We start from the raw sequence: 10,440 nt of genomic DNA on the forward strand, positions 1-10,440 counted from the left end.
GGAGAATTCACATAGTTTTTCCTCAACTGATATGTCATAAAATATTAAATGACATTTCCTTTACTCTTAAGAACTTTTTGAAGAGTAAAGTATGAATAAATTCTACACATCTTTTGCCACAGTGGAAGGGGATTAGTTTATTTAAAACAAGGGCAAACTGACAAAAAATTATTCTATCCTAATGTCAAATTTAATGCATGTGCTGTTTACCTTGGCTTTCAAAATCAAAAATTAGCATAGATATCTGGACATACTATCTTAATAAGAACATCATTAATTATAATATTCTTTAAAGATCACTGTAGAGCCATAGTTGGTTTTAATTTCATATTTAGAAATATCAATTTTAACTGTTTAATTTGATAAGGTAAAACATATATAGAAAAAAAAACCTATGATGATAACACAGAAATTTTTATTAAAAATTTCAAATTTATTAAAATTTGTCTATGCTCAATCTTTGTCAGTGCTAGATTTTTTTCTATTTTATAAAAATAAATTTTAAAACATATTTCTGATAGGATTTAAAATGCAAACAAGTAATATTAAAGATACACCAAGATATTATTGACATATAGTGTTAGCATCTCTTTGAGGCACTATATATTCTAAATAATTTTTTATTTTTATCTAAGTCTCAAAACTACTTTATGATGTAAATATTTTTAAGCAAAATTTATAGAAGAATCTATGGCCTCAAAAAGGCTAAGAAACTTGAAAGGGAATAAATACTAAATGGCACAAATATTAAATCTGGCACTGACAAAGACTGAGCAGAGATATTTAGTTTGATTCTGAGTACTGAAAGGAGAACAGCAATAAGGATGGTCAGAATCGAGAAGGACATAGATAAGTTTATATAACTTCCTGTTTTACACTAAAGTGCATACTTCAAGTGAACTTCTCAAGTACATTTATTTTGAAATATATGTTAGAACTTCATACATGTCCATTGGTAAATGAAATTGATAACTGAATTATAACAGAATGAAAGGTTCAGAAAAAGTGGAAAAAATAGCAGAAAAGAAGTATTCAGACCATTCTTTTAGTTATTTTCCTGACATCAAATTTCTTTGTATATCATGAAGTTATGATATGATTATGATAAAATTATGATATGATTCAATCTGTTTTAATTGCATGGATTTTATGACCTATATAAAAAAGAATTAAACTTTAATCATTTATTTCATCATGACAACAATCTTTATTATAACTTATAAAAATAGAATAAATATACTTTTGGTTCATAAGTGTGATGATTATTGGGTGTTCATGTGGCTGGTGTGGGAGATGTGCCTTGCTCTACATCTTGTCACTACATCTGCACATTACTTATCTGTTGTCAAAAAAAGGCTAAGGAAGGTATTTTATTAGGTAAATTTAAACTCCTTCCTTTTCTCTTGAGTTCTTATTTCTTTTTAATAAGTGATATAATTCCACCTTACTCTGATCTCTCCTCCTGGGGCCCATGAGCCACCCTAGAAATTTTCTAAAAAGAACAAAAAGAATTATCTTTCTTATTACCTTCCAATACATATCACATACTGTCCTGTTCAATTTTCAGTTTAACATACTGTCTTGTTCAATTTTCAATTTTTTATTTTTTTTACAATTCTATACCAACTAAAGGATGAAGTCTAACTCTAAATAATGACAGATCTGACCTTTCTTGATCTCTTTACCCTCTTCACATAATTCCAGTATATTACATTTTCACTTCCCTGAACACAGTTGCTTCAAAATATGTTCAGGCCTCATCTCCTGGTTGAAAATTTACAGAACAGCCCTGAAAAACTACCCTAAATTGTTTAATTATTGTATTTTGCACATAAAAGTAAACACAAATTTTTCATTATGTGGATTCACCATTTTCAGAATGTTAATAGTATTTGTATGAATGTCAATGTTAATTTTTTCTTACAAGCATAAATACCAAAAGAAATTGATAAAAAATTCTTTAAAATTATTAAGGTACCAACTAATTATAACAAAACTAATGTTTCATTTACACTATTTTTATTAAACAGATGGAAGTCTGATGGCTTTGACAAATAGATAACATAGAAATCAAGATTCAGTGAGGGAAGGAGAGAAAGAGAGAAGCACACAGGCAACTTCACATAAAAAGTAGCTTTGAGGGCTGGGATTTGCTCGCCTAGTGTGGGTGGAACCTGGGTTCAATCCTCAGCACCACATAAAAATAAAGGCATGTGTTCTGTCAATGTACACCTAAAGAGTATATATTAAAAAAAGAGTAGCTTTGAGTACTAAAAAGTTAATTTTTAAAGAATAAATCTCTAAGACAAAATGAATCTGAAAGTTTTTATAATTCTTACACTTTTTTTAAATTCTAAGTCAAGAACTTTCACACAGACAAAAAGAATTCTGAGCTAGAACAACCACACACACAAAAAAAACTTTAAAAAAATGTTTAGGAAAACTGAGAGCTACCAAAGGTTTATATTGCACCAGAGCCAGTACAAATGTGTTTAGGACAGCAAATATTTTAGTATATGAGAAGATAAATCTATACACAACATACAGAATGAACTTCAGTTTCACATAATTCACATATTGTTATTGTTTGTTGTGAAGCTTTTAAGAAATACAAATATCTTAAAAAAAACAACTGAACCTTGCCAATATGGTAAGAATTCTTGCCAAAAATGGACATATGTAATTCTAACTCTTTAAGTATATTCTTTGCCAAAAAGAAAAGATGTATACTAAATAAGATTTATTTAAGATTTCTAAAGTTAAATAGCAAAAATGCAATTGAATACGTGATATTCTAAAATTGTTGGCTCTTGAAATATGCATCTATTTTAACAAATTGAATTAGGAATGATGAGATTTTAGAAAAATCTTATCAATTTTAAGGAAGCTAGCTACTTTAATTTAAGTAACTTTTAACTCAAAAACTTGGCAACTCAGAGATGTAACATGACTCAATTATATGCATGTTTAAGAACTGTATCAATTCAACACACACTCTTTCAAATGCACATTTTACTGAGCACTATACCAATATCAGTGGAGGTCATAAAAGTATTAAAATACTGTTGCTATCATGGAGGATTTTATAGTCTAGTTGGAAATTCAAGACCCTAGAAATAACAGCAAACAAAAGGAAGTGCATAAAAATGTAGCTTAGAAGAGAGTCACAATATTGGTGGGTGCTTAAACAACATTTTTGGCTATGAATTAGCTTGAGTATGGCTTCATTATTGCATTAGCATTCTTCAAATATAATACCATGCATAAAAAGAGCATAATTTTATTTGGAAAAAAACAACAATAACAAAATAATGGAAAATAACTTTATTCCCAGAGAGTGTTATTAAGGTCAAAACACTGAATAAATGAATCTATACAAAGTATTCTTTCATGTAAATGCTAAAATTAATTAAAACAAAATAGTCATGTTTAGTAAGGGGAAAGACACCAATAAGTTGTAAAAACATTAAAATTAACATGAATAGAGAAAATCATCAAAGAGCAGCATTTGTTTTCATAAAAAAACAGTTTCTCCAATTAATAATTATTTTGAGTTTTGGTGAGTGGGAAAAAGTTCCAAATATCAGAGCTAAGGAGGAACTTTTTGAAAGCGTCATCATTAGAGAGAAATGAGGAAATCACAGTATGTGACTCTTTCATTAGAAAGGGCTGGGGACTCATTCAACCTGAAGGCAATGGAGGAGCCTCTGTCCTGCTAAATGAAACTCTCACAGCATTCAGATCTCACAGATCTTCTCTTTTCATTTTCATCCATTTTGCATCTTCTTTTTCTTTCTAATCTCATTTCTACTAGAATTTTAGCTTTTCCAATGAATTGTCTTACTCTTTCCATCTTACATATATGTTTTGGTTTCTTCACTGGAATTTTTGTTTTGCTTTTATTCTAAGATGCATTTCACTCAAATTTATTTCTTAGCTCTAAATACTACTCTCAGATTTTAAGCCCAGTTGAGCTAATTTTCTTTTTCTTTTTCCACTTTTGATTTCTATATCTCCTATCAATATATTTCTTCTGAATTTAAGGTCATAAAAGTTAGGGGGTAGCCTCCATTCTGCTTAGTCTGAAATATTGACATTTCCTCTTGCAAGCTTGTGTTTTGCTAGTGATCAATAAAAAAGAGAAAAAAAAACAGCAGAAATAATAAATTGATAACTCATTGCTATAAAATTTAAGTTCAGTCTTAAAACCAGTTCCAAAATAAAAATATAGTGACATAAAAATGTAAAAAAGATTTGATTTTATTATCATATTTTAACTGACTCATGTTTTCATCTAAAATATTTTGAGAGGTCTCCAAAAAAATCAAAGTATACATTTATATTAACATCAGAAAACTTTTTCTCTCTATTTAGAAAGATGTCATCCACTCAAACTCATTTCTACTTCTAGTGTGGTGCCTTAAGGCCATCATATTCGATAGTCCTAAGAATAAATTTGGAATGCTTTCTTGGGAACTTTTAAATACTAGAGATATATAGAAATAATTTTGGCTTTGAGCAAAGAAGCCTATTCTTTATTTTACTCTTTAGAGAGTACAATTAGTCTACATTGCTTTTCCCCTAGGATACTATAATTTTTGCAACTCTTCCATTCATTGTTCTTACCCAAGGTACACGTGGGCCACAGACTTTGAAATAGAAACACATGCTCCATTTGAATGACAAAGGTTTGTCCTAGTCTAGCCTCAGTGAAACTTACAAATGTGGGGGCTGCATCAAGAAAATTAGGCAAAAAACTTGAAAGAAAATAAAAACCATTCTCAGCTCACTAATGGAATGAAGAAATATATTTTTGTGTTTTATTTTTAAAATGGGGACTATCTCATAATCTCTGAAAACCAGCACAATGTCAGAAAAAATTATTGCTTAATAAAACAACAGCAACAATCACAGCTTACCAACAATAACTCTGAGGTTTATTTTTGCCCTTCTTTAATCCAAAGAGTCTCTCTTATTTTTGGAGCATAGTGCTGTCTCTGGCTAATACAAGTTTCCCTAGCCAGTGTCTCTCACAGGCAGGTAATCTAAGAATGGCAGAAGGCATGAAGACTGTCATTGTAGGTTCTTTGCATGGCTTCCTATTATACAGGAAAGTACCTCTTATCTTCTCTGGGACTCATTTTTTTCTCCTCTTAAATTACAATAATAATTAAACTTACTTTCTAGGGTTTCTTGGGAAATTAAAATAACTAATAGAAAGAGTGATCCATACACTTGTTAAATTAGTTTTCTTACTTCCCTCTATTCTCTCTGTATTAGTCAAGGTTCACTAGAAAAACAGATTCAATAGATTGTTTGCGTGTGTGTGTGTGTGTGTGTGTGTGTGTGTGTTTGTGTGTGTGAGAGAGAGAGAGAGAGAAGAAGAAGAAGAATAAGAAGAAGAAGAAGGAGGAGGAGGAGGAGGAGGAGGAGGAGGAGGAGGAGAGGAGAGGTAGCGGGAGGAGAGGGGATACAGCTTTAGTTTTAGGCATTTGCTGAGATTGATAATTCTAAAATCTGCAGAGCACTCTGTGAGCTAGAAAAGAGATGATGATGTAGTTTCAATCTAAAGAAAGTCTGGCAGCAGAATCATGCTTCTTTAGAAGAACTCAGTGTTTTCTCATAAAGCCTTCAGATGATTGGATCAAATTATGACAGGTATTTTGTCTTACTGAAAATCTATTTAAATATCAGCCACATCTAAAGAAATCTTCATAGCAACATCTGTAAGGGAATTTCATCAAAATTTGAGACTTATTCAAGCCAAGTTGACACATAATGTTAAGCATCACACTTCAATGTAGCAAGCAGTAACCACATTTCAAGGCAAATGCAATTCATATATTCTCTACTCTTGTATAGCAGAAAGTCTATTCCATTTTCTCAAAAGTAGGTGGGAAAATTCAAATCATAGGATAATAAAACCACCTTATCTTAATGTAGCTAAATTTGATTAAACATTTTTATTGAACATTTTGGTAGATATTCCCCTCCTAAAATTAATTGGTGCATCCTTTATTACCAGAAAATAGGAGGAAGTATGTGTTACAATAGTTTTCCTTATTTCTGTAATAAGCTTTCTTTATCTTAACAGAACCAGATAAAGTTTGGGAAGTCAGGAAATGTCTCACTCAGAAGATCCTTTTTAAGATTGGGAATCACATAGGGCTATATGTTCATTACACTTTGGAGGTGGGTTGACAGAAACTAATATCCTAGTAAAGGAAAAGCTTATACGTAGAATCTGAGGCAATTGTGAGCCAGCAGGAGATGGGGATAAAGAGAAAAAAAAGAGCCTTTCCACCACTCCAATATTAAGAAAAGGAGTCAGAGCAGTGGGAGGTGCTCTGGGAAAAGCTACGAAAACCTGGATTTTTGTGAGATTTCGTTCTTTGAGGAACCAAATGTCTTTTAGGACCTGTCTGCTTTGAGCACCACTTCAGTGACTTCAGATCATTACCCCTGCTCCAGGGCTTACAATTGTTACCTGCAGATAATATCATTACTAGAATTACAATGAACAACGTTCCATTTTTTTGAGAGAGAGAGAGAGAGAGAGAGAGAGAGAGAGAGAGAGAGAGAGAGAGAGAATTGAGAGAATTTTTAATATTTATTTTGAGATTTTGGTGGAAATAACATCTTTATTTTATTTTTATGTGGTGCTGAGGATCAAACCCAGCACCTTGTGCATGCCAGGGGAGTGCTCTACCACTTGAGCCATATCCCCAGCCCACCAATATTCTTTTTTTACTTTTTAATATAAAATGTTTAAATAATTGGAAAAGTAGGAATAATATGACTACAGATACCTGTGTTCCTGCTTCTTGGCATTTAGGATCTTAAAATTTAGGACAGCATTGCTTCTAAGCCCTTTTATTAGGCAGAACAAGGAAATACATTTGAAAAGTCATGAATTCTTAGAATGTCAATTCAAATTTATTTTTTTAATATTTTTATTTTGTCTCTAACAATGAAATCTGGGTTTCCAATAACAATAACATGTAACATGATATATTCCAACAGGTTTGACTTTGATTCTGTTTCTTTAAATTTATTCTCTGTTCCATTATAGGTAATAGTTTATATTTATTTTGTTTTTTATCATTACTTCTTTTTTAATATGAGTATAATATACATGTATTCCTACTTACTTTTCCTTTTTCAAAAAAATGTTAAAATATAGCTGTGACCCCTGCTTGTAAATATAATTATGCATATTTTCAAAATATGGAGATAAAAGGCATCCCTGCACATCATCGAAAATGGCTTACTTATTGCTGCTTATACAAGTTAGTATTTACCTTTGGTCTAACAATTTAAGACAAAATTACTTGTTAAGAATTTGTTTGCTCACTTATATTAAAATTAGTTATCATGATTGTAAGGTTTATAATTTTATGGTTCTACTTTTAAATTATGCATTGTTTATCTGTCTTTTAAAAATTTTACAGATTGTAAATCCAGGTTGCTTCTGGATTATTATTAAACGAAGTGAATTGGACTATCCATAATGAAATACTGCAGTGAAAGACTTTTATAAGAGCATGTATCTAGATACAGAAATAAAGCCATGCATACTGGAAGAGGGGCAGTTATATTTTATATGTGCTTTATTCACTGTGTCTTGGAACACTACTCACAATGTAAAATACTTTGTCACCTAAGGTGTTAGGATTTTCAGCACAAGGTGGAAGATAGCCATACAAAGACTGGTTGTGTAAGATCAATGTTGGAAAATTGGAAATGGCAAAACATCCAAATCCAGGCATTAGAGTCATAGTCTAGGGTATTGGAATGAGAAAATTATTTTAAATCCTCAGCCGGTGTAGACACTTCAGCAGAGGGCTTGGAGTTCTCAGTCTAGTGCTGACACCTCCCTTTTGGTTGCTTTAGACTTAGGCCCAATGCATTCTTCTGTATTTTGCTTACAGCATGTTATGGCCTGCCTCTTTTTGACTTCTTGCAATATCAGTGCCCATTGTCCACTGTGTGATGCCACAACCAGCATAGCCAAACTAGTAGGTTCCAGTGAGGGAAAAAGAGGGATGAGAAAAATAAACACACACACACACACACACACACACACACACACACACACATGATTTTTAGGCTTTGGATTATCTGTTGAGTATGATGATCCTGTATTTCAGTCAGGATGTTGAGGCATGTCACTTAAGTGGAAGTGGTTCCCCTTAAGAGAAGCTGCAAGTATTTATTCATTCAGCCCCTCAATAAGTAGTTTTTGAAGACTTACTATGTGCCAGACACTGTGGTGGGTCCTGGAAATATGGCAGTAAGAAAAACAAATAAAAATACGCATCTTCATAGAGCCAAAATCCATTTGTGACAGGATGTAAACAAACTTAGAGGGTGGAAAAAGCTGTGCAAGTGAACGGAGAGGATAACCGTGTGGTTGCAGTTTTATATTAGTATCACACATGACATGACTGACAATCATTTGTAAGCTTTCTGATTTCAGAAGCTAGAGCAATGCATTTTTAAATTTTTACTTTCTAAAAATTTTCCTAAGTTAAGGAGTCACAATGATTTTATAGTACTCCCCCTAACCTGTGGGTGATATGTTCTAAAACCCCAAGTGAAAACCTCTGAATATAGGTTGGGTTTTTCCATGTACATTAATATTTATGATACTTTAATTTATTGATTAGTCACAGTAAAAGATTAATAATAATATGTAAAATAATAATAATAATAATACACTTTAATAGTTTGCACTTTGGGGCCAATAATGGTTACTTGAACATAAGCACCTGCAATATCAATTCTGTAATGGATATGGTTACTGAGTGACTAATGGGTAGGTGACACATGCAGCATGGGTGTACTATACAAAGGAATACTTCATGTTCTGGTCTTGATGGAATGAGATGGAAGAAGATGGTGAGATTTCATCAAAATACTCAGAATGGAGCATAACGTAAAACTTGTGAATTGTTTATTTCTGGAATTTCCTATTAATATGTTCAAGTTTTATTTAACCAGTGAGCACTGAAACTGTGGATGAGGGAACTACTGTAGTAAGAAAAACAGTGGAACAGAATCTGGGAGACCTGTATTCCTCCTGAAATTCTTTAACTTGGAGACTGTGTTTAGCTTAGCAGGTCCAGAGGGTGACATCTCTCCTCTTCTGTAAGGTAAAATGTAGGCTGAGATGGTTTCCAGAAGGAACTTTTGGTCCAATTATGTGACTAGAGATTCTTGACATCAAACATAAACACCAAATCTTCCTTTTCTTTTGTACGTTTGTGTGGTATATTCCCAGGAGCCAAAGTGGTGGTGCAGGGCAGCCTCTCTCTTCTCCACCTTCCTTCCTGGAAAGGGCATATGGGTTTGGGCACTTTGCTTTGCATCTCCTGGAGCCTTCACCAGCTGTTCTCTGTTGCATTCCCTCAGTTTGCTCCTGTGATGGAGCAAGTCCATTTGGGAAGGGTGGCTGCAAGAAAGACAGTAACAGGAGTAGAGAGGAACACTTATCTTCCCAGAAGGGTAGGTTGCTGATCCGGCCTCAGGTTGCAGAGATCAGATTGTGTACTCAAGTGTGTGTTCCTTATTCTCCTGCTTATCAAAGTGGCTTAAGGTAGAGAGAGAGATCGTAATGAGCTGGTAACTGGGTGGTGACTGGGTAGTCTTCACTGATTCTGGGGTCACATGTCACATTTACTAGAAAACATGAGCAACAAGTCAGTTTCAGCGTATTGTGATAATGTTTCTAGTTTCCTTCTCAGAGTAAGAGACTGTCAGTTTAATAAATAACTATGAGTACTCTTCTATTGAAGGAGGAGCAATACCAAGTAAACTTCAGTTGCAATAGGAGGGTTCTCCTGAATTGAAAGAACAATGTGACAGCAGGAATTTCTATATATTGGGGATTTAAAGGTACTTAAGAAAAAGGTAGATCCTTCTCCAGCTTGTAATTTTGCATGTTTATAACTACAATTGTTATTAAAATAACTTGTTTTGAGCTCTTGGGGACTTTCTTTTTGTATTTGGTATTTTGATGTAGGTGTATTGAGACAGGAGAATAAGATGATGAAATTAGGCAATCACCTTTTCCTAAACTTTATGAGACAAAAGATGATGTACATATAGGCATGATGAGGATCCAGGGAAGAGACTAGTTCACATTGAAATAATCTGGTAAAGTGGGCTGTCATTTGCCTTAATCTGAAGAAAAAACATTGTACTTTTTTGGTACTGGTTTTGTTTTGTAGTATTGAACCCATACATGCTATCCTCACCCATGCATGCACTCTATCACTGAGCTGCATACCCACCCCCAGCCTGATATTGAACTTATTATCCAATGTCAGTATTTTATTTCTTCGTGCAAAATTGGCAAATACTAACTATTGCAAAATCCATCTATTTACAGAAACTTTCATGTAATTCTGGTCTTATACCAATGTTGATATTTAAAGA

General features: G+C 33.0%; 1 pseudogene; it reads left to right on the top strand.

Annotated features, from left to right (window-relative positions):
- Positions 1-1,236: 1,236 nt before the first annotated feature.
- On the top strand, positions 1,237-1,345 carry LOC143388976 (small nucleolar RNA U13; annotated as a pseudogene).
- The last annotated feature ends 9,095 nt before the right edge of the window (positions 1,346-10,440 follow it).

Source organism: Callospermophilus lateralis, unplaced genomic scaffold (genome assembly GCF_048772815.1).
Source record: "Callospermophilus lateralis isolate mCalLat2 unplaced genomic scaffold, mCalLat2.hap1 Scaffold_45, whole genome shotgun sequence".
NCBI classification, from domain to species: Eukaryota; Metazoa; Chordata; class Mammalia; order Rodentia; family Sciuridae; genus Callospermophilus; species Callospermophilus lateralis.